The sequence below is a fragment of the Corvus kubaryi genome, unplaced genomic scaffold (genome assembly GCF_017639235.1).
Source record: "Corvus kubaryi isolate FWS band 111438036 unplaced genomic scaffold, C.kubaryi_AGA036_p1.0 37382, whole genome shotgun sequence".
Taxonomy (NCBI): domain Eukaryota; kingdom Metazoa; phylum Chordata; class Aves; order Passeriformes; family Corvidae; genus Corvus; species Corvus kubaryi.
In genome coordinates, this window is record NW_024581124.1 from 6931682 (window position 1) to 6938543 (window position 6862).

The window sequence follows — 6862 nt, forward strand, 5'->3', positions numbered from 1 at the left end:
TGCCCCTTCCCACCCCAGGCACAGCTTAGGGACCCTGCCCCGCTCTCCTCCCGCTGTACAACACTCACACGTTCATGTTTGGAGCTGCTGGTTCTTAACTCATCTTGGGGAATGTACAAGAAGATCCTACAGCCATACACAGTACAAAGAGTCCATCATACAATGGAGAAAACCCTTGTATTGCAAGGTGGAATAAACACCCTATGAATGAAATGCTGATTTTTCATAGCGGATGTGCTCTTTTATGGAATATAAATCATGTGCACTACATTGAAATACACGACAGTGTATTGTGAAATGCATACATTAATTGCTGAATTATAACACTGGATATGTATATACATCACACCTGAGATATTTATACAATATAATAAGTCTTAGATGTATAACATAATGAATTCTGTACAAAATAAACTGTAAGTTAAGACAATGAAACAGAACTTTTATATCTGTGTAATTTGTATGCTGATTAAGTTATTCAAGCTTCAGTTTTCATCTTTTAATGTGCCCTTTAAAAAAATACTTATTTTCTATAGGCAGATGTCTGAAATAAAGACTTGAGTCTTTGGAGGAGAAGCAAATGAAAGACTGAAAGAAACAGATTTTGCTGAAGAAATAAACATAATGTTCATGTGGTTGTTTTTTTTTTTAAACTGACTACACCATTTTGTGTTAATGCTGGTCAGGGTGAGCTGCTGGCTGGGTTGAGGGTGGTGTGCCCCTGACAGGTGACCAGGAATCAGCAGAGTCACCAGTGCGTGGATTGTTCATGTGTCTCCTTGCTCAAAGCAACACAAATCCCTGGATTACACAGCCCTAGGCTTTGACCCAGCGTTCCCTACAAAAGCTGCTCCAGCTCTGCCATCCTTTCCCTGCACCAAAAGTGAAGAGCAGAACGTCCCAAATGAGCAGAGCCTTGCAAAGAACATGTTTACATTTAAAGGAAAAGGTAACAAACCAAATGCGTCCCTTGAGCTCTCCAGTGGGAATCAGCACAGGTCAGATATTGGATTCAGCCTTCTGAATTCTCTGATGTTCCCATTAGACTCAAAGAGCCTCAGAATTCTTAAGTGACCACTGACCTCATCATAAGAGCTGCAGGAAAGTACCTTGCCAATGCTAAAAAAGGAAATTTGAGCCTCAGTCTTTTTGCTCAAGGTGTTGGAAATTCTGGCAGAGCCAGAAACCCAGAGCCCCCTGATACCTCAGGAGCTGGGCCTCCTCTGGCACTGGGAATCAGCCTCAGGAGGTGCCTCCTTCATCCCTTTGCTGGTTTCAGCTGGCCCACACTTGAGATCTGGCTGTCCAAATTCACTGCAAAGCCAAGGGCTGCCTTTGTACTAATGGGAGCAATTTACCATCACCTGAATGATTTAATGAGCACTATTGGAATTTCTAATGTATTGAAATGTGTTTTTATATAAAGCCAGTTGGACAAATGGATTGAAAAATGTGATTTAGGAAGTGCCTCAGAGAACCAACTCTTTGGCATGCTTCAGGCACAGATTCCAGTTGGTCCCCACTTGGTGTTTTCTAAACAGTGAAATAAGAAATGTTTTTCAGAAATAACACTTTTTGTGTCCTGGCAGTTCTGGTTGGTCCCTCTTTGACCATTACTGGGACATCCATCCCCTTAGCAGCATCCTACTAAAGAGCTGCCAGGGGCCTTACTCACACCCAGTGCTCTACTCAGGATGGCTGAAACTACCAGACAAAGATCTTTTACAGAAAAACTGTCTTTAGTTATATTTTATCCACACACAAACACATGCACACACACACTGAACTGCCCAAAACACCTGACAGGGGTACATTTTAACCACCAATACGTGTGCACTGTGTAACTGAAAATAACGACCTGCATTCATCTGGGAAAGAAACAGCCCAACAAATACAACTGGGTTTTTCCTTCCAAAAAAGGGGAGCCCTCAGGATTTGGCAGGCAGGAGTTCTGCGGAGTGGTATTTGTCACAAATTAAATAGGCCACATCTTGAAGGCTGTCTCAGCTGAAACTCCCCCTGGTCTTGTTAGGAGCTGGACTGAGACAGGACCAGAGACAGACAATTACAGCCGGGTCTGGCGCCTCGGAGCTTGGAGAAGTCCTCGTGTTACACAGCCCCAGCCCCTGCTGCTTCCCATCAGCAGCACCTCCAGAGAGAGCAGGGATGCTGCTCAGAGCCTGTGTGACTGGGGACCCGCTGCACTGGGCAGGATGTGTGAGGCTGAGGAGATGCTGGGCACTGAAAGTGGAACCAATGTGCAAAATGAGCAATTCTGCGCCCTGCCCATGCTGTCCTTGCAGCAGAACTTTGTATTCCCTTTGCCTTTCTGTTCCACTGATCCATTTGGCCAGTTTCTGCAAAAGTTTGGTTACTGAGGGAATAAAATTGAGTTGTCTTATTGTGAGAAAGGCAGCTGGCTTAAGAAATTAAAGCAGAGTGGATGATGTTTTGAGACCTGTTCTGAAACTCTCAGAGGGTATCATAGTGTTACTTGCTTCCAAAAACATATGTTACGCCAAAATCAGCATCAGGATTTCTAAACCAATGCAGATGAAGGCTTGTACCATTCCTTCTGATAATCTTGGGTTAGTCTGCTTAAAAAACAATGGGATCTGATGACACAAAAACCAAATAAGGAGCTTAGGATTTAGTGGAAATGAAGAATGAATATTTTTAATCCTCCAATTTAAACCTGTGGTAGGCAGAGCAGAATTCACGCTTTATACCATGGAATTATCTGTAGGAATGCTTTTTTTTTAATCAGTGGGATTTTAAAATGAAAAATCCTCAGCCATTTCAATAAAGGCTGATGCCACTGAGTGCCCCATGCCACAGGAAACAAAACCTGGGGCACACACTGCCATGGTGTGGCTCTTTGTTTCTTGGTCTTTGTCTGGGGGTCTAGACTGGTGTTATTTCAGTGTCCTGAAGGTCCCAGTGTGTGACACAAAAATGGCAGAGAGGTCAGGCTTCGGAGACAAAAACCTAACCTGAAAATTGCTGCTGGCTCATGGCAGTGGCCACCAAGCACTGACATCCTGCTGGAGCCCAAACCACGGGGAGATCAGTCAGCAAATGTCACAAAAGCTGCAGCAGGGTGTGTGCTATGACATCTCTGTCAGAGTGACCTGCAAAACCAATATAAACCCGTGTTTATCTGCAGCCAGTGCTGGATGGATACAGGCTGTGGCTCAACACAGCAAATGCAGTGACTGCTCCATTCATGAGGTAAAACCTGGAGGGGGAGACACTTGTTGAGGTACAGGATTAGTGGAAATAAATGCCTAAAATGAGCTCCTTTGTCCGGCACATCTGTACCTATGGTGTGGGGGGCCTCTGTTTACTCCTGTCAGATCTGGCCCGTGCAGGGCAGGGTTGTTCAAGCCCTTTTCTGGCTTTGAGCCATCCCTAATGCATCACCAAAACTTACAAATGCTTTAAAAGCACCACAACACACATCACATCACCAAGTGTAGACTAGCAAAAGATTTCAGGCTTTTAGGGCTTGTGCCAGAAGAACCTGAGCACACAGCTAAAGCCATTTAATTTGCTGCCCCACAGAAGCTGCTTTCCTCTAGATACGGCTTCTAAAAGCCAAAGTTTCTCAAGGCATTCCCTAATTTGAAAAGAGTTCATCCTATCTGGCTGCATTTCCTTCCCCTGACACCCCCAGCACAAAGTGCATCAGAAATGGGAACCTGGCAGGGTCCCTGATCACAGCAGGGATGCAAGGAGCCTTTCTGGGATTCCTGATTACTTCTCCAATAGGCAGACGCTGATGCCAACCACCTGCAGAGATCTGGGCATCCTCAGGGGCACTCACCTGCCCACAGGAGTGGCTGTGAGGGGCAGCAGGAATCGGGCAGGGGCAGCACAGGGAGAGAACAAAACCTGCTCAGAAGCACAGCAGCCTCCTGTGCTGGCGAGGCACAGCAGCAACAACCCACAAACCAGCCAGGCCTTGCCTTTCTGAGTTTGTCACTCACCCAGGAGCCAGCCAGGCACTCCTGAGGCACTGCTGCCACTTGAAAGTAAGCTTCATTTAAATAAGGACTCTTGACTCTGTATTTCTGAAGGCAAACAAGGATCACAGCCAGGATTTCGCTGGATGTTCAGCTGTTATTCTGCTGTGCTGCTGGTTTTTCACTGCCTCTTACCTTGTCATGCTCTTGGTCACCGAACTCATGAGGATTTAGAGTATTTTAAATGGAGATGGGAGTGATCTGAGGCAGCTCTGTGCATACCAGCAACCCAAAAAGTGGGAGTCTGCTGTTGTCAGTATTGTGGGGTTTGTAAGGGAGCTGCTTCCCTTTACTTGCCAGGAGCTGGCAGTGTCCCCACCTAGGGACACCCCAGCCCCTGGGGCTGCCTTCTGCCTCCACTTTCTACCATTTCTAAAGATGAAAATTTTGAAGTGACTTCATACAGGCCCTTGGAACCATTCAAACTGACCATTAATTTGGGTTCTTTGCCTACAATTCATCCCCTGCTGCTTATGTTCACAGATATTTGCAAGGATCCAGGACTTTTCCCTGAGAGAATGCCCCTCTCCCAGGACCTGGGTTAGCCTCTAGCAAACAACATCCCTCCTATTCAAAAATGCAAGCCAGAGGATGGCTTGTGCTAGGAAGGCTGGTATGACTCACATTTAAATGCCTCAGATTTGCAGGTTCTGTAGCTTTTAGGTGGTTCTGCAGTTAAAGGATTAGCAATTTTCATGGATTAAAAAAAAAAAAAAATTCTCTGCCATCATTTTTGGAAATTCTTTTTGTGAACAGTAATAATGTGGAGCACTAGACAAGCATTTCTTTTTTTTTCCTGCCAGGGAATAAAACACTGAAGGAACAGGGAAACACTGAGCAACATCAGCACAGGAGCTGGGAATGGTTGGCATTTTCTGAAAAACAGCATCACACCCTGTAAATGATGCATCATGCAATTATCTGCACAGTGTAAGGAAGGAAATCAGAAGAACAGATTCACTGTGCAGGGTTTTTGGGGTGGGTGAAGTGTTTTAGAGGTGGGCCAGGTCCCCTCATTACTTAGAACTATGTGCTTTTTACTGAATCTATTTCTGCCTGGTTTAGTACCTGGCTTGTCTTCAAGGTGAGGGTGGTTTGGCTTTGAAGTGAGGAGAAAAGTGAACTCACAAACAAAATCTGTGGCAGTTCCTTCCCACACTGCAGTGCCCCAGAGAAAGGTCAGTAATGGCCCTTCTGCTCTTGGAGGGGAAGGGGAGCACCCAGGGAGGGAGAAACGAGGTGGAGACCAGAGCCTGGCGCCCTGAGCACAGACAACAACTGGCTCCAGCCCAGCTGGGAATGGACACCAGCAAAAAGCTGCTCAGACTTAGAACAGTCTTTGGCATCTGCTACGGTACCCAAATCCCTTTAACAAATCCTGCGAGGGGGGAGAAGGTGGAACCTTCCTGAAAGCCCTGGGAAAGGTCCCCACAGCACCCCAGTGACTGATGGCCTTGTCCTGCCCATCAGGAGGGACCTGGTCACAGTGCAGGGTTGTGCTCAAGCATTCCAGCAAGAAAAGCTGCTCAGAGCACAGTGACAGACACCTGCCACACACTTTGCCCCCTATCCTGGGCAGCTTTTTGGTCAATGACTTCGCTGTTGAGCAACACGAGCTTTGTTCTCCTTCCAGCAAAAAAGGGCACTTGTCCAGCCACCTAAATTAGAAAACACATGCTCTGTCATCTCCACTGTAGGCATAACTTAGTGAGCCATTAAATATGAACCAGTTCACTGGACAGAGAAACTAAAATGATAAACAAGCTCCCATATTAGTAAAAAATTAAAAAAAGAAATAAAATGCTTTTGGCAACAGTTTTTTAACACCCATCTCAATGAATGCATCCGAGTAGTTTCAAAGCCATGCATCTGCTTCCTCCTCATTTTTTCTCTCTCTACTGGAATGGAGACATCTTTCTAAAGTCAGGAAAAGCACTGGTGAGACCACACCTGCAGAACTGTTCCCAGTCCTGGATGCCCCACTCTAAAACAAGGTCATCCTGGTCCAGGGAATGGCCACGGAGATGATTGAGGGATTGCAGCACCTGAGGCGTGCAGGGAGCTGAGAGCTGCTCTGCTGAGCTCCAGCAGCCTCAGGCTCTCAGGAGAAACCCTAACAATGTTTGTGAGTGTTGCATGGGAAGGAGCAAAGGAAAGGGAGCCAGGTTTTCCTCCGTGTCTTTCAGCAAAAGGACAAAAGGCAAAGGGCACTAATTGAAACTCAGAAAAAAATGAGGCAGTAAACACCTGACCCCTGGGGACACTGCAGACGAGGCAGAGCTGTGCTTTGTTGTGTCCCTAATGAACCAAACACTGCAGAGAGCAAAGAACTGCGAGTGACCCGAGGTACAGAAGGGAAAACATCATTACCTGAGCCCTGGCCAGCATCAGCTGCCATCCATCTTGGTGCTGGGAATGTTTAGCTGCAACAAGTGCTGGTTACAGAGGGTGTTTGAAAAAACAGGATTTGTTCCTTGAATCACCATCTCGTAGTAACAGGCAGTGTACAGGCATGGATGGAGCCAGGAGAACTCCTGGGAGCTGAGAATGCAGCACTGAGGCACAGCTCAGCACATCCCACGCGGGGCCAGACTTGGCTGCAGGCACGGGGGATTTTTGGGGCAGCTGCAGAGCGATGCTGGCGAGGCCAAGGCCCTGCAAGCGTGCAGGTGACAACCTGTGCACAGTGCTGCCAGGTGAGTCTAAATGCCTTTAAAAATGTGCATTTGGACAGTGCCTGGGGCACAGGCAATGCTCAAGCCAACAGGGTGGCCAGAGGAAGGCAGTGAGGACTGCTCAGTGCTCCCAAACGCCCGCCCTGGTGCGAGAGCAGTGCT